Below are 17,956 nucleotides of genomic sequence, written 5' to 3'. Positions count from 1 at the left end.
GTACCATGTTTTCACACAGATGATTTGTCATTGTCCAGTTCATAGCATTTACACTAGATTTGTTAAATCTACAGCGATGCAGTTATTGAAAGCCAGGCTTGGTTGAAAAGAACATCCTTTCTAAATTCTAGAAACTTCCCTTTAAATATCACAGGCCCCAGATTTGGAGGGTTGCCCTTAGTGCTCGGAAGGAGCAGTGAGTGGGAGAGGACAAGTGCAAAGGACTTAGCCCAAGGGCCTTTGTCTACCTTCTGCCATGATGGTTGAGAGTCTCTAGGGAAGTAATGATAGCGGGGCTTCCCTGGTGGTCCAGTGGCTAAGACTCTGCACTCCCATGCAGGGGCCAGAGGTTTGATCCCTGGTCAGGGAGCTAGATCCCACATGCTGTAACTAAAAAGACCCCGCATACTGCGTCTAAACATCCCGTGTCCCACAACTAAGACTCAATGTAGCCAAATAAATAAGTAAATAAATAAACATTAATAAAAGTAATCAGAGGTCTTTAGAGAAATCCTGGGCGGCAATCCCATCACTGGGAACTAGGCCCTAGAGGGTCTTGAGATCAATGCTAGGAAATAAATGGAGTTATTTCTTCGTTTGATGTTTGAGTCTTAGTGTGGTTGATGTTTTGGTTCACAGGCTTGCAGTGGCCCCCCTGAAGGGAGGATTAAGCAGTCTCGCCCTGTTAAGCTCTGGCACCACCATGTGATTCACTTTGACAAATGAAATGTGTGCAGAAATGTTAAGAAATATGACTAGTCATGCCTTAAAATTTGTTATTATTATTATTTAATTTTATTTATTTGTTTTTATTTTTAGCTGTGCTGGGTCTTTGTTGCTGTGGGCAGGTTTTCTCTAGTTGAGGTGAGCGCAGTTCCTCTCTAGTTGCAGCGCACGGGCTTCTCGCTGCAGTGGCTTCTCTGGTTGCTGCTCACAGGCCATAGAGTGCACGGGCTCAGTGGTTGTGGTGCATGGGCTTAGTTGCCCCGAGGCATGTGGGATCTTCCCGGACTGGGGATAGAACCATGTACCCTGCATTGGCAGGCTGATTCTTAACCACAGGACCATGAGGGAAGTTTCTTAAAATTTTTTTTAAAATTAAAAAATAACCTCTACCTCTTATCCCTGTGGAAGCATGTGTTGAGATGGAGCTCATGTCAAGTGACCAAGATGGGCAGAACTCCCTTGTCAATTTATGGTGAGTGACAAGGAGACTTCCTTCTTAGAAGTTATTGCAACTTTTGGCTTGTCATGGCACTATAAACTACCCTTTTCTGACCAGTATATAGTGTGAAATTTTATCCCCATGATATAGTCTATATAACTCCATTAGCAATAATTATCCTTAATTTAAGCTGAAGAGTGTAGTTGGATTAAATTTCCAGTCTAAGGAGGAACTAAGCATGTAACCAGGGTTTCCACAAGGCTTATTTAATGCCTTTTTAATGGCAGTAAATACTTTCTACTCCTATTACAGTTGTTGATAATACATTTTAACTCTTTCACTAGGATGATTCCTTGAGGAGAGGAAGCAAGTCTGTGTCACTTCTGAATGAAAGTTCATTCTTGGCAAAAATCATGTGAGGTCTTTGCAAAAATCATAGTAGAAATGATTGATAGAATCTTGGTTCATCTGAAACCACTGAAAACAGAAGCACAGCAGATGTTTTGGAGGTAATGGTTTCCTAAAATACAAACAAATTCTTCTTGTTACATTACAGAGATAACTATTAAGTAGAAAAGAACCTTCCTCAAGCATGCTGAATGGAAGTTTTTGCAATTATAAGCTCTTTAGATAAAGGGAAAAATAAAAAAATATCATTCAGTTCAGTTCAGTCATTTAGTCGTGTCTGACTCTTTGCAACCCCATGAACTGCAGCACACCAGACTTCCCTGTCCATCACCAACTCCCAGAGTCCACCCAAACCCATGTCCATTGAGTCGGTGATGCCATCCAACCATCTCATCTTCTGTCATCCCCTTCTCCTCCTGCCCGCAATCTTTCCCAGCATCAGGGTCTTTTCAAATGAGTCAGCTCTTCGCATCAGGTGGCCAAAGTATTGGAGTTTCAACTTCAACATCAGTCCTTCCAACGAACACCCAGGACTGATCTCCTTTAGGATGGACTGGTTGGATCTCCTTGCAGTCCAAGGGACTCTCAAGAGTCTTCTCCAACACCAAAGTTCAAAAGCATCAATTCTTCTGTGCTCAGCTGTCTTTATAGTCCAATTCTTACATCCATATATGACTACTGGAAAAATCATAGCCTTGACTATATTGACAAAGTAATGACCTTTGTTGACAAAGTAATGTCTCTGCTTTTTAATATGCTGTCTAGGTTGGTCATAACTTTCCTTCCAAGGAGTAAGCGTCTTTTAATTTCATGGCTGCAGTCACCATCTGCAGTGATTTTGGAGCCCAGAAAAATAAAGTCTGACACTGTTTCCACTGTTTCTCCATCTATTTGCCATGAAGTGATGGGACTGGGTGCCATGATCTTAATTTTCTGAATGCTGAGCTTTAAGCCAACTTTTTCACTCTCCTCTTTCACTTTCATCAAGAAGCTCTTTAGTTCTTCTTCACTTTCTGCCATAAGGGTGGTGTCATCTGCGTATCTGAGGTTATTGATATTTTTCCTTGCAATCTTGATTCCAGCTTGTGCTTCTTCCAGCCCAGTGTTTCTCATGATGTACTCTGCATATAAATTAAATAAGCAGGGTGACAATATACAACCTTGACGTACTCCTTTCCCTATTTGGAGCAAGTCTGTTGTTCCATGTCCATTTCTAACTGTTTCTTCCTGACCTGAATACAGATTTCTCAAGAGGCAGGTCAGGTGGTCTGGTACTCCCATCTCTCTAAGAATTTTCTATAGTTTATTATGATCCACACAATCAAAGGCTTTGGTATAGTCAATAAATCAGAAATAGATGTTTTTCTGGAACTCTCTTGCTTTTTCAGTGATCCAGAGGATGTTGGCAATTTGATCTCTGGTTCCTCTGCCTTTTCTAAAACTAGCTTGAACATCTGGAAGTTCATGGTTCATGTATTGCTGAAGCCTGGCTTGGAGAATTTTGAGCACTACTTTACTAGCATGTGAGATGAGTGCAATTGTGAGTAGTTTGAACATTCTTTGGCATTACCTTTCTTTGGGATTGTAATGAAAACTGACCTTTTCCATTCCTGTGGCTACTGCTGCATTTTCCAAATTTGCTGACATATTGAGTGCAGCACTTTCACAGCATCATCTTTTAGGATTTGAAATAGCTCAACTGGAATTCCATCACCTCCACTAGCTTTGTTCATAGTGATGCTTCCTAAGACCCACTTGACTTCACATTCCATGATGTCTGGCTCTAGGTGAGTGTGAGTGATCACACCATCATGATTATCTGGGTCATGAAGATCTTTTTTGTATAGTTCTTCTGTGTATTCTTGCCATCTCTGCTTAATATCTTCTGCTTCTGTTAGGTCCATATAATTTCTGTCCTTTATTGAGCCCATCTTTGCATGAAATGTTCCCTTGGTATCTCTAATTTTCTTGAAGAGATCTCTAGTCTTTCCCATTCTATTGTTTTCCTCTATTTCTTTGCATTGATTGCTGAGGAAGGCTTTCTTAGCTCTCCTTGCTATTCTTTGGAACTCTGCATTCAAATGGGTATATCTTTCCTTTTCTCCTTTGTTTTTCGCTCCTCTCCTTTTCACAGCTATTTATAAGGCCTCCTCGGACAGCCATTTTGGTTTTTTGCATTTCTTTTTCTTGGAGTTGGTCTTGATTCATGTCTCTTGTACAATGTCACGAACCTCCATCCATAGTTCATCAGGCACTCTATCTATCAGATCTCGTCCCTCAAATCTATTTCTCATTTCCACTGTATAGTCATAAGGGATTTGATTTAGGTCATACTTGAATGGTCTAGTGGTTTTCCCTACTTTTTTCAATTTAAGTCTGAATTTGGCAATAAGGGGTTTGTGATCTGAGCCATTAACTAACATTAATATTTACCTTAGGCCAAATATTGTTCGAAGCCTTACATCCTCAGAAAACCCCTACAAGCTAGGTGTTTTTATGTTTCTCAATTTCCAGATAAAGACAATTAAAAGCAGAGAGGTTAAGTAACTGGCTAAAGGTCACAAAGTAAAGTGGTGGATTTGAGATTCAAATCTAGTCTGATTCCAGAAATCTTGCTCTAGGCCCTGTCTTGGACTATATAGCACAGAGCAGAAATGTTTGTTATGTTTCTGACCATAACAAACTTTGACAACAAAAGCTAAATAGAGGCATAGTTGTGCTTTTCTTAATGTTTCTACATTTCTGTTAATTACCTTTTTAGTCATATAAATGGTCTACAGCAAAAGAGCCAACTCTAATTAAAGTGTGAATTAGCTGGTCATTCTGGCATGTGTCAAAAGATAGAAGTTACACAGTAGATTTGCTTAAAGTCAGTTCTCCTTCAGGATGTCATTTGAATACTATTACAGTAGAGACTATTAAAAAAAGTCTGGGACAACCCAAACAAGAAAATCATCTTTTTTTTGTTGTTTGTTAATTCTTTTTATTTTTTTATTTTTTAACTTTACAATATTGTATTGGTTTTGCCATATATCAACATGAATCCGCCACAGGTATACACGTGTTCCCCATCCTGAACCCTCCTCCCTCCTCCCTCCCCGTACCATCCCTCTGGGTCGTCCCAGTGCCCCAGCCCCAAGCATCCAGTATCGTGCATCGAACCTGGACTGGCAACTCGTTTCATATATGATATTACACATGTTTCAATGCCATTCTCCCAAATCATCCCACCCTCTCCCTCTCCCACAGAGTCCAAAAGACTGTTCTATACATCAGTGTCTCTTTTGCTGTCTCGTACACAGGGTTATTGTTACCATCTTTCTAAATTCCATATATATACGTTAGTATACTGTACTGGTGTTTTTCTTTCTGGCTTACTTCACTCTGTATGAACCTGGGTCTCCTGGTGGTTCAGAGGTTAAAGCATCTGCCTGGAATTCAGGAGACCCGGGTTCAATCCCTGGGTCAGGAAGATCCCCTGGAGAAGGAAATGGCAACCTACTCCAGTACTCTTGCCTGGAAAATCCCATGGGTGGAGGAGCCTGGTAGGCTGCAGTCCATGGGGTCGCAAAGAGTCGGACACGACTGAGCGACTTCACTTTCACTCTGTATAATAGGCTCCAGTTTCATCCACCTCATTAGAACTGATTCAAAGGTATTCTTTTTAATGACTGAGTAATACTTCATTGTGTATATGTACCACAGCTTTCTTATCCATTCATCTGCTGATGGACATCTAGGTTGCTTCCATGTCCTGGCTATTATAAACAGTGCTGTGATGAACATTGGGGTACACGTGTCTCTTTCAATTCTGGTTTCCTCAGTGTGTATGCCCAGCGTTGGGATTGCTGGATCATAAGGCAGTTCTATTTCCAGTTTTTTAAGGAATCTCCACACTGTTCTCCATAGTGGCTGTACTAGTTTGCATAGTTTTGGAAGTTTTGGCCACAGCAATCAGAGCAGAAAAAGAAATAAAAGGAGTCCAAATTGGAAAAGAAGAAGTAATACTCTCACTGTTTGCAGATGACTTGATCCTCTACATAGAAAACCCTAAAGACTCCACCAGAAAATTACTAGAACTAATCAATGAATATAGTAAAGTTGCAGGATATAAAATCAACACACAGAAATCCCTTGCATTCCTATACACTAATAATGAGAAAATAGAAAGAGAAATTAAGGAAACAATTCCATTCACCATTGCAACGAAAAGAATAAAATACTTAGGAATATATCTACCTAAAGAAACTAAAGACCTGTGTATGCTGCTGCTAAGTTGCTTCAGTCGTGTCTGACTCTGTGCGACCCCATAGACGGCAGCCTACCAGGCTACCCTGTCCCTGGGATTCTCCAGGCAAGAACACTGGAGTGGGTTGCCACTTCCTTCTCCAATGCATGAAAGTGAAAAGGGGAAGTGAAGTTGCTCAGTCGTGTCCGACTCTTCGCGACCCCATGGACTGCAGCCTACCAGGCTCCTCCACCCATGGGATTTTCCAGGCAAGAGTACTGGATGGGGTGCCATTGAGAAAACTATAAAACACTGGTGAAAGAAATCAAAGAGGACACTAATAGATGGAGAAATATACCATGTTCATGGATTGGAAGAATCAATAAAGAAAATCATCTTTAAGGAAAATATTAAAACTATTATTTCCATGGACATTGGGGTACATATGTCTCTTTTGCTTATGGTTTTTTTCAGGGTATATGCCCAGTAGTGAGGTTGCTGGGTCATATGGTAGATGTGTTCCTAGTTTTCTAAGGAATCTCTATACTGTTCTCCGTAATTGCTATATCAGTTTACATTCCCATCAACAGTGTAGGAGGGTTCCCTTTTATCCACATCCTCACCAGCATTTATTGTTTGTAGATTTTTTGATGATGGCTATTCTGACTAGTGTAAGGGGATACCTCATTGTAGCTTTTTCTCTTATAATTAGTGATGCTGAGCTTCTTTTCCTGTGTTTATTGACCATCTGCATGTCTTTTTTGGAGAAATGTCTGTTTAGGTCCTCTGCCCATTTTTTGATTGGGCTGTTTGTTTTCCTAATATTGAGTGGTATGAGCTGCTTATATATTCTGGAGATTAATCCTTTGTCAGTTGTTTAATTTGCAATTATTGTCTTCCATTTTGAGCCAGAACATGGAAGCAACCTAGATGTCCATCGACGGATGAATGAATAGAGAAGATGTGGCATATTTATATGATGGAATATTACTCAGAAATAAAAAAGAATGAATTTGAGTCAGTTGTAGTGAGGTGGATGAACCTAGAGCCTGTTATACAGAGTGAAGTAAGTTAGAGAAAAACAAATATAGTATATTAATGCATATATCGGAGAAGGCAATGGCACCCCACTCCAGTACTCTTGCCTGGAAAATCCCATGGGTGGAGGAGCCTGGTAGGCTGCAGTCCATGGGGTCACTGAGAGTTGGACACACCTGAGTGACTTCACTTTCACTTTTCACTTTCATGCATTGGAGAAGGAAATGGCAACCCACTCCAGTGTTCTTGCCTGGAGAATCCCAGGGATGGGGGAGCCTGGTGGGCTGCCGTCTATGGGGTCGCACAGAGTTGGACACGACTGAAATGACTTGGCAGTAGCAGCAGTAGCAATGCACATACATGGAATCTAGAAAAATGATATTGATGAACCTATTTGCAGGGAAGGAATGGAGACACAGATGTAGAGAAGAGACTTTTGGACATGGTGAGGGAAGGAGCTAGGGGTCAAATGGAGAAAGTAGCGTCAACAGAAATACACTATGAGGTGTAAGGTGGTTAGCCAGTGAGAAACTGTTGTGCAGCACAGGGAGCCCAGTCTGGTGCTCTGTGATGACCTGGAGGGATGGAATGGAGGCAGGGGAGGGAGCCTAGGGAGGGAGATGTATGGAATTATGGTTTATTTGTGTTGTTGTATGGCAGAAACAAACACAGCATTGTAAAAATTAAGAAAAAAAATATTTAAATAGAAAAGACCATAATTTTATACATTTTTAAAATGAATGACATGACCACTAAGCTTTGCCAGGCCATGGTCAGTCATGGATGCTAAGTGGTTAAACCCTGCACTGCATTTGTCATATTATGTGAATTATGGGATGCGAAGTGACAGAATTTATGCAACCTTATGAAACATTCCAGAGCAGTGTAGCATTTAAGTGAAGATATTTTAATGGCCCAATTTGTTCAGACTGCTTAAGGATAAAAAGTGATTTCACAGGATTTGTTACTATTAATCACTGCAACCCTAGTATTTAGTAGATGGTGGGCAGGTGTTTTTAGGATTATACTAATAACAAAGGAAAACAACAGATAGGTTTTAACTAGTCTAATTATAATTAGACACAATTAATGTAGCATTTAAATTTAGAATAAAAGGGCAAGGTTAACATATTATAAAATAATTAATGTGTTAAATGTAGACACAATAATCTTCATTTTGTAATTAATCATTCTGCTTACCGTAAGTCATTAGTAACAGATTCAAACTAAGCTCTGGAGAAAATGAAAAGCGTCATTGCTGAATTCCTGGTGTCTAGAAGGAGACAGAATGAATCATATTTTAAGAGACCTCTGAAAAAAGTCCGTTTTAAAAAATGCCAAGACTTGGGTTTGTTATTCTCCTGGGGCACACACTTTGAAATGATATTTTCACATAAGATGGAATCAAATTTGAATCCTGTCATAGCCACAAAATGCAGAAAGTCCAGATCTCACATGGAGTAACATTTAAATATTAAATGTTTGTGTCCGAGGCAGAGATGACAAGAATAAAAATCATCCCATTTCAAGTGAAATCTCTGTCCACTTTGTTTTTTAAACTGGGTTAAATTAGCATTTCTGTTCAGGTTGGCCTGAATGAATACAAAGTAAATATGATAAGCAGCAAAGAGTTTGAAATTATAGGGTTCACACAGTCAAACTGTTTCTCCATTTCATGGAAGGCTCTTCTTTTCATGCAAGCATAGGATTGTTATTTATAGGCTGTGGGACCAAACTGACTGATGGGCCCATCAGTCAAACTGGGTGCTTAGTGCAGGGAGAAAGACCAAAGAGATAATTAACTGAATTTTTTACTTTCTCATAAATTGTTGGCATCAGATAAGTAGTCTTAGGGTCTTCACTGTTCAGCCCTTTCCTCCATTTTAGGACCTATATCTTACACATGTCAGATTATCTTACACGTGTCACTGGGGGTCCTGAAGAGCTCCTGCTTCAGGAAGCTACCCTTTCCTTATACATTTAAATAAGAGAAGCCAGAGTCTCCGCATCCCATATGTTAGAGTATTTGAGGAACATACAACAAAGAGTCCATTTTTCCTTACTTAAGTTCTAAATTAGTGGAGGAAAAAAACCCAAATGATTGTGTATCATGTGTATATTCAAGTGACTGTAGAAATAGGCCAAAATATCCCTTAGCAAAAAAGAAGTCTTTGTAAATAAGTCCAGATTGCTGTATAGGGCACTCTGCCATGTGATCTAGTGGATCCAATGGTATCTGACATGTCTCTGTAGATCAAAAAGTGATCTACAGTGAAAGTGAAAGAGGAGAGTGAAAATGTTGGCTTAAAACTCAACATTCAAAAAACTAAGATCATGGCATCCAGTCCAATCATTTCATGGCAAATAGATGAGGAAACAATGGAAACAGTGAGAGATTTTATTTTGGGGGCTCCAAAATCACTGCAAATGGTGAGTGCAGCCATGAAATTAAAAGACGCTTGCTCCTTGGAAGGAAAGCTATGACCCACCTAGAGAGCATATTAAAAAGCAGAGGCATTACTTTGCTGACCAAGGTCTGCATAGTCAAAGCTATAGTTTTTCCAGTAGTCATGTATGGATGTGAGAGTTGGACTATAAAGAAAGCTGAGCGCAGAAGAACTGATGCTTTTGAACTGTGGTGTTGGAGAAGATGAGTCCCTTGGACTGCAAGGAGATCCAACCAGTCAATCCTAAAGGAAATCAGTCCTGAATATACATTGGAAGGACTGATGCTGAAGCTCCAATACTTTGGCCACCTGATGTGAAGAACTGACTCATGGGAAAAGACCCTGATGCTGGGAAGGATTAAAGGCAGGAGTAGAAGGGGACAACAGAGGGCAAGATGGTTGGATGGCATAGCTCTGGGAGTTGGTGATAGATAGGGAAGCCTGGTGTGCTGCAGTCCAAGGGGTTGCAAAGAGTCAGACATGACTGAGCGACTGAACTGAACTATAGATCAAGATGTATGTGGCACCTTGGCAGCCTCTACAGGTGAACTACAGCATATATTGCCTTCAGAATTTTGGAGCAAAACTCTGCTATCTTTTGTAGATGACTATTTTTCTTTGGAGAAACAGCTTATGTCTTATAACTAGGTCTTACTAGCGACTCAACACTTAACTATGGGCCATCAAATGAGCCTGAGCTGCCTGTTATAAACTGAGTATTGGCTGTCCCCCCAAATCATAAAGCTGGGCCTGCAGCACAGCTTGAGAAGTTCTGAAAGGACAGGTGAGTTGAATGAACAGGTGGCACAGATGCCCATGGCCCCCACTCTTGCTATCTTGCTTCCGTTTTCTCAACTCACATGAATAGCCTCATAGGGAGTTCCCCATGACTAATGTTGACTGAGGAAGAATAAAATTCAGGCCTAGTTTATAGATCTGTATGATATGTGGCCCAAACCAAAGCGGATAGCTCAGTAAGTACTACTAGCCCCCTCTGAGGTGGCTCTGAAGTACAGTAGTGAAGGAAAGTCTTATTGTTGGACAGTAATTCAAGGAGTACATCTAATTATTTTCCTGGAAGAAGAGATGCCTTGAGATATGGCTCTTTGCTGATCCATGCATGCATGCATGCTAAGTTGCTTCATTTGGGTCTGATTCTCTGCGACCCTACGGATCTCTGTTCATGAGATTCTCCAGACAAGAGTACTTGAGTGGGTTGCCATCCCCTCCTCCAGGAGATCTTCCTGACCCAGGGATCGAACTTGCATTTTTTATGTCTCCTGCATTGCTAGTGGTTCTTTACCACTAGTGTCACCTGGGAAATCCATGCTGATTCATAGACCATGGCTAATGGTTTGATAAGATAGTCAGTGTTATGAGCTGGAATGTGTTTGCCTAAGAAGCAACACAACTGGAAAATTGATGACAAGGAGAGGTGTGGATAGATCTTTCTGAATGGTCATAGGGCATGAAGATGAGACCATTCATGAAAGAGCAACCTCAGTAGAGGAGAATCTTAACAATCAGATGGAAAAGATGCCCTGCTCTGTGGACGTCAATCAGGTTCTTTCACAAGTCAATCCATCCTTGCCCAATGGGCTCATGAACAAAGTGGCCATGGCGTCAGAGATGGAGGTTATGTATGAACTCAACGACATGGACTTCTGCTCACTAAGGCTGATCTGTTTACAGTCACTGCTGAGTGCCCAACCAGCCGATAGCAGAGACCAACTCTGAGCCCCACTACATGGCACCAGTCCCCAGGATGATGAGACCTAGTGATGGGTTGATTATTGTACATTGGACCACATCCATCTTGGAAGAGGCAGTACTTGGTTCTTACTGGAAGTGACACTCTTGATATGAATTTGTTTTCCTTGCTGTCAATGCTTTTGCCAAAACCACCATCTGTGGAGTTACAGAGTATGATTCATGTCAAGGTATTCCCACAGCATTCCTCCTGACCAAGGAACTCATTTACTAGTAATTGAAGTGCAGCCGTGGACTCATGCTAATGAAATTCACTGATCTTACTGTGTCCCTCGTTGACCAGAGGTCACTGGTCTGTTAGAATGCCAGACTAGCCATTTGCTGATTTATTTTCCATGCCAGCTGGATAGCAACACCTTGTAGGTTAAGCAACAGCTGGAGAACAGCTGGAGAACACCAACCCTCCAGGGTGTGGTGTATGCTTTAAATCAGTGACCCGTGTATGATGCTATTCCTTGTATTACTAGGATCCATGGGTCCAGGAAAACACTGTGAAAGTTGGGAGTGATTCCTTTCACCATTGCCCATCATTGTTGTTGTCACTCACTAAGTCATGTCTAACTCTTTGAGACCCCACCAACCGTAGCACACCCAGCCTCCCTGTCCTTCATCATCTCCTGGAGTTTGCTCAAACTGTCCTTTGAGTCGCTGATGCCATCCAACCATCTTATCCTCTGTTGCCCCTTTTGCTTCCTGCCCTCAATCTTTTCTAGCATCAGGGTCTTTAGCCACCAGTCACCCTTGGATTTCAGGCATGCTGTCCCTCATCTATTGGCACATCTTGGTAGTACAAGGCAGCAGCCAAACCCATAGCTCCTCCAGCTCCTGCTGGATCACCTCCTTCAGTTTCTTGGAATCCTGGGCCAGGTGTATGTGTGGTTCCGTATGTGTGGTGAAGAGCACCAGCTCCTTCTGTAGACCACCTATGTCACTGAGGTCAGAGGTAACAAGGCATGAGGGCTCCAGTTTGTCCTTACTCTCCCCTTTTCACGCCCAGCTCTTCCTCCCAACCGATGGTTCCGAGGCTCTACAGAGACTTCAGGCCCACAACAATCAAGGAGACCAACAGCCTTCCGCAGAATTCCTCAGCAGCTCCCACTACTGTATAAGAGGCGATCCCCGTAGTAAATCCCACATGGTGGTTCTGCTTGTCTGACAAAATCCAAGTGACACAGCATCCCTCTGACAATTTCCAGGGGAGAACTTGGTCTTCTTAGTCATGTATTGGTCTATTTCCTGCTTCTCAGAATTTTCAAATTCACTGTTGTCTCGACTCCTGTGTCTGTCCTCTTGTTTATGTCCTGAGTCAATCAAAATGCAGAGCATAGGGACTTCTCCTTCATCTACCTCAGACACTGCTCACAAAAACAGGGAATTTCATAAAAATTTTATGGTTAAAAATGAGGATTGCATTGAAACAAAATACCTATAGCAGATGACTTAAAAACTGCTTATTTTTCCTTCTTGTTTTGAAAAGTCCAGCTCCCTGGCCCTCTGCCAACTGCCAGTTTCCTCTCCTCCTTCTCTCCTCTCTTTGCCTCTCTAATCTGCAATTCCCTCCTTGCTTCTGGCAACTCAACATTCCTTTCACTAAAATGTGTGGAACAATTCAGCTCTCTCATTGTCTTGTCCTTGATCACCCTATTGTGTGCTTTCCCTTTCATAACCAAAGAGCCCATCAGAGAAAAGCCGATTTCTCCTGAAGAGGAAGTTTACTGCCAGTCTGTGCCGCCTGTGCCCCCACCTCCGTATGGTGAACTCTCTTACATTAGCTCTCAGTGGAAAGGGACACCATACTCTCTGTCATCCTATCACAGGTTTACTCTACATCAATCCTATAAACCAAAACCTTAAAAGAAAGATTGGCAAAATGATTGCTTTAGATGTAGGTCCTGCGAAGGAAGAGCTTTGAGAACGTTTTGAATTGCAGGCAGTTTGTAGCAGCTGTGGGTTGCAACCATTTTTACCCTGGTGGGTTGTTTAGGAGGTCATTATGTTTAAATTTCAAGCTACCCTTCTAGAAGCTTTCACTTAGAAAGTTAATATTTCACTTTTTTAAGAGTAGAAAGGAAACCCCAGGCTGTGTTTTGGCATGTGAAATTCTGTGCAAATTGTAGCATGTCTTTCTCCCCTTTGGAGATATATGTATTTACCAATTTAAAAAATACAATTTAAGAAAGCAACAGAAGTATAGCAAGGTGGGTATTTAAATATAAAGAAGGAGGTGAAAAATACAGAAAATTGAGGAAAGTGGGAGAGTTATTATTATTTTTTTTATTTTTTAACTTTACAATATTGTATTGGTTTTGCCATATATCAACATGAATCCGCCACAGGTATACACGTGTTCCCCATCCTGAACCCTCCTCCCTCCTCCCTCCCCGTACCATCCCTCTGGGTCATCCCAGTGCACCAGCCCCAAGCATCCAGTAACGTGCATTGAACCTGGACTGGTGACTCATTTCATATATGATATTATACATGTTTCAATGCCATTCTCCCAAATCATCCCACCCTCTCCCTCTCCCACAGAGTCCAAAAGACTGTTCTATACATCAGTGTCTCTTTTGCTGTCTCGTATACACGGTTATTGTTACCATCTTTCTAAATTCCATATACATGCATTAGTTACTGAGCCTATTATACAGAGTGAAGTAAGCCAGAAAGAGAGTTATTTTTTAAATTTATCCAAACTTGAATATAAGCACCTTATTTTAGCAAAAGCATGACTTGTTGTAGCTATGATGAGTTTATCATTATATTATGAATTTTTATATGGCCTCACAACTTTCCAGGATATTTAAAAAAAGACTCTCCAAACTGAGAGACTGATAATGTTTCAGTGCCTCTTTACTATTTTTGTGCTACAAGTTAAGTTATAATAAAGTTACATTAAGGTCTTGAAATTTTATTTTGTTAAATTAAAATATAAAGTGAAAGGGAAACTTAACCTCTTTTTGATTGGAGAGATTTTAATCACATTGAAGAGCAGAAAGAGGAGTTTTGAGGGAGAGAAAGCCTAGGGGAAATGCCTTCAGTAGTTGCTGTGCAGAAGGACAGACAGAAGACCCTGTGGGCTCAGTATCCATAGTGCTCCTGGCTTGGTACCCAGAGTGTTGCATGTTCTGTACCCATGGTACCCTGGCATCAAGTTGACTTCATGTCTCTTTAGTGGTATGACCAGAGCCCCAGGACTCAGAGTGTGAAGAAATCCTACCAGATTCTCCCTTAGGAGTCCGTTCATCACAGTTGCTCTAAAGCAATGGTTTCTTAACCTTACCTGGTTCATGGAGGTCTAGAGATTCTAAAGACCCTTTCCAGAGTAAAATGCACAGATGTATATGCACAAAAAATTTGCAAACAACATCAGAAGATTTGTAGGCCCCATGAAAGCTATCCGAGAGCTAAGGCAAAATCTCTAATCGAAATCATTATCTACTGGATAATTGTATGGGCCTTCCTATTTTTGAACATAGAATAAACTTTTCCAAAACTTTCTGGCTTAGTCCTGAGTGGCACTCAGCTTTTCTGGAACTTAGAGAAGAAAAATGTAGATTCATATACCCTACAGCTGTTTACTCAGGCTGAATGAATTGTAAGTGAGGCCAGCCACAGAAAAGCCACATTTATCTCTTCTTTGCTGCTGAATTCTAGGTGCATAAATGGTACTTGGGCTTCCCTGATAGCTCAGTTGGTAAAGAATCCACCTGCAATGCAGGAGACTCCTGTTCGATTCCTGGGTCAGAAAGATCCGCTGGAGAAGGGAAAGGCTACCCATTCCAGTATTCTGGCCTGGAGAATTCCGTGGACTATACAATCCATGGTGTTGCAAAGAGTCGGACATGACTGAGCAACTTTCGGTTCACTTCAAATGGTTCAGTTTAGTTCAGTTGCTCAGTTGTGTCTGACTCTTTGCAACGCCATGGACTGCAGCACACTAGGCCTCCCTGTCCATCACCAACTCAAATTCAAACTCACACTCATGGCCATCAAGTTGGTGATGCCATCCGGCCATCTCATCCTCTGTTGCCCTCTTTCCTCCTGTCCTCAATGCTTCTCAGCATCACAATCTTTACCAATGTGTGGGCTCTTCACATCAGGTGGCCAAAGCATTGGAGTTTCAGCTTCAGCATCAGTCCTTCCAATGAATATTCAGGACTGATTTCCTTTAGGATTGACTGATTGGATCTCCTTGCAGTCCAAGGGACTCTCAAGAGTCTTCTCCAACACCACAGTTCAAAAGCATCAATTCTTTGGTGCTCAGCTTTCTTCACAGTCCAACTCTCACATCCATAAATGACCACTGGAAAAACCATAGCTTTGACTAGATTGACCTTTGTTGGCAAAGTAATGTCTCTGCTTTTTAATGTGCTGTCTAGGTTGGTCATAGCTTTTCTTCCAAAGAGCAAATGGTACTTCGAATGGTATTTCCAAGGTGCAAATGGTACCCAATAAATAATTGTTGAAAGCTTTTGCTTTAGATTATAAGTTTACAGTGAGCTTCCCTGGTGGCTCAGATGGTAAAGAGTTCACCTGCAATGCAGGAGACCCAGGTTCAATCCCTGGGTTGGGAAGATCCCCCGGAGAAGGGAATCGCTACCCACTCCAGTATTCTTGTCTGGAGAATCCCATGGACAGAGGAGCCTGGCAGGCTACAATCCAAGGGGTTGCAGAGTCAGACACAACTGAGCAACTAAGCATGTACACACACATGTAAAGTGGGTGAGAGAACACAGCGGGCTGTCGTGTGCTCATGGAGTAAGAGGAGTGCGCTTGGAACTTGAATGATGGGTGAGATGTGTAATTGGGTGTGTGGACCCTCAGAGAACCTGGGCTAACCCATCAATAAGGGACTCCCATCTCCTCTACTTAGTCATAGTGGAAGGAAACCCAGATTATATAAGAAATTTGAACTGTGGGAAGGCTGCTGGAGGACCAGGGAAATTAGGGAGTCCTTGATATAGTGATGATCCAAGTGGTGAGGAAGAAAGTCTAGTCACTGGACAGGAGAAGCATGAATGCTCCCTAACTGAGCTAAGTGTCCCCAGTTTGGAGTAAATTGGAAAGACAGGGTTATCTAATTTCAATCCTTTATCCTACTTCAGTAAAAGCGGACAAGGTCAGTGTTGGGGTTTCTGAGGGAGCAAGCAATTTGCAACCCTTTCCATCTAAATTCTGAAACAATTGAGAAATAGACACAGGAGTCTGATTGGAGTAACCAAATAACTTCATTATTCTTAGAGCTCGGTTAGTGAAAGTGGCTTGAAATGTATACCCAAATGGACTAATAAAACTTGTCACCTCCCCTCCCCCACAGTCTCCAAGATCATGGGGCTCGCTTGGGGAAAGTCAGAGCAGACTACTGAGGTTCAACTCCCAGCTTTGCCACTTAGTAGTTCATTTGCTGTGGAATCCTGGGCAAAGCATTTGCTTTTCCTCTCTAGCTTTTCATCTATAAAATGGGGATGATAATTATAGTAGTCCCCAACATACGAACAAATAAGAGCACATTCCTAAGTCCAATTTGCTTGTAAGTCCAACAAAGTTTAGCCTGGGTACACAACTAACACAATTAGCTTTATAGTACTGTACTGTAATAAGTTTATGATACTTTTCATGCAAATAATACATAAAAACCAAACAAATATAAAAATAAACAACAACAACAAAAAACCCCCATGTATAATGGGGTTCAGAGTACAGCACAGTACTCTGAAAAGTACAGTAGTATAGTACACCAGCTGTTTCACCCAGGGACTGGTATCAAGAAAACAGGCAAGTATAGTCACTAACTGGAGGAGGTGGAGGAGGTGGGAGACGGTCGTGTTGAAGGATCTAGATATTTAAGGCTCTTGATAACAAGCTGGTCTGGGGAGGAGTCATTCTGTTTAGCTTCTTCTATCCCCTAGCCCAAAACCTTGAGAAGGTACCCATACACTGTTACTAATTTTTACATTTTAAAGCTGTTAAGTAGGAAAAGCAATGGCATTTTAGAGAAGGTAAGCAGTTGCACAAATATCCTCTCTGTCCGAGACTCCAAATGACCTGCTTTCCTTCACACAGCCCGTGACTCAGTGGCAGGAAAGGTGACAAGCCTAGACCCGGGGCCAGTTCCCCAGGGGAACAGAGCTGGGGGCCAGTTCCCCAGGGGAACAGAGCTGGGGGCCAGGCCCGGGGGGCTCGATTCAGGCTTCAGGGATGCGAGGAGAGGCACCAACACTTTCTCTTCCCAGTCTTGGGAACATCCAGACATTTCTCTGAGCACACTTCTCCAGTCTGCTTTCAGCCGACTTTCACGTTCTCAAGTTTAACCTTGTCAGGCTTGATGATCAACAAGGTTGCAATGAGTATTCATAGAAATTGGTACAGAAGTTAATGTCCAGATCTGCATGAAACGCAGGCAGCAATGAAGACAGTGACACTCACCAACCTTGACAGAAGGGACAAAAGCCCAAACTCTACAAGGAAATGTTTGTAGCCCTCGTCAGCCCGGTGCTGTGTATTGCAGACAATACATGCACTTTAAAATCTCAGGATCTAAGCATTATGGAAATGACAATGACAACTTGAGGAGAGCTGTTGTCATTGTGAGAAGATTCTTAGAAACATGCACTGCTTTTCAGCATCCTTAAGAATCCCTTTGTCCTTGGTTTCAGGTACTTTCTTCTGTAAATTTATAAGACATATATCAAATTCTAACAGAATCTTTGTAGTTTCTGGATATTTATGGTCAATTATTAATAAGTAGAAAAATGAAAGGAGGAAGAGAAAGAAGACAAATTTTACAGATTGGTTTTGCTTTTTCTATAGTTTCCAAAAAATTGTAGTAATATGGCACACACTCATATAACGTAGAGGATAATCTCTGTTTAAGGCATGGTGAAGAATAGATGAATTCGT

General features: G+C 41.6%; 1 pseudogene; it reads right to left on the bottom strand.

The window, feature by feature from the left end:
* Nucleotides 1-11,824: 11,824 nt before the first annotated feature.
* LOC101904412 (thymidylate synthase-like) overlaps nt 11,825-17,956 on the bottom strand; it is an 81,174-nt pseudogene continuing 75,042 nt past the window's right edge.

This window comes from Bos taurus, chromosome 5 (assembly GCF_002263795.3).
Source record: "Bos taurus isolate L1 Dominette 01449 registration number 42190680 breed Hereford chromosome 5, ARS-UCD2.0, whole genome shotgun sequence".
NCBI classification, from domain to species: Eukaryota; Metazoa; Chordata; class Mammalia; order Artiodactyla; family Bovidae; genus Bos; species Bos taurus.
This window is presented reverse-complemented; position numbering and strand designations above follow the sequence as displayed.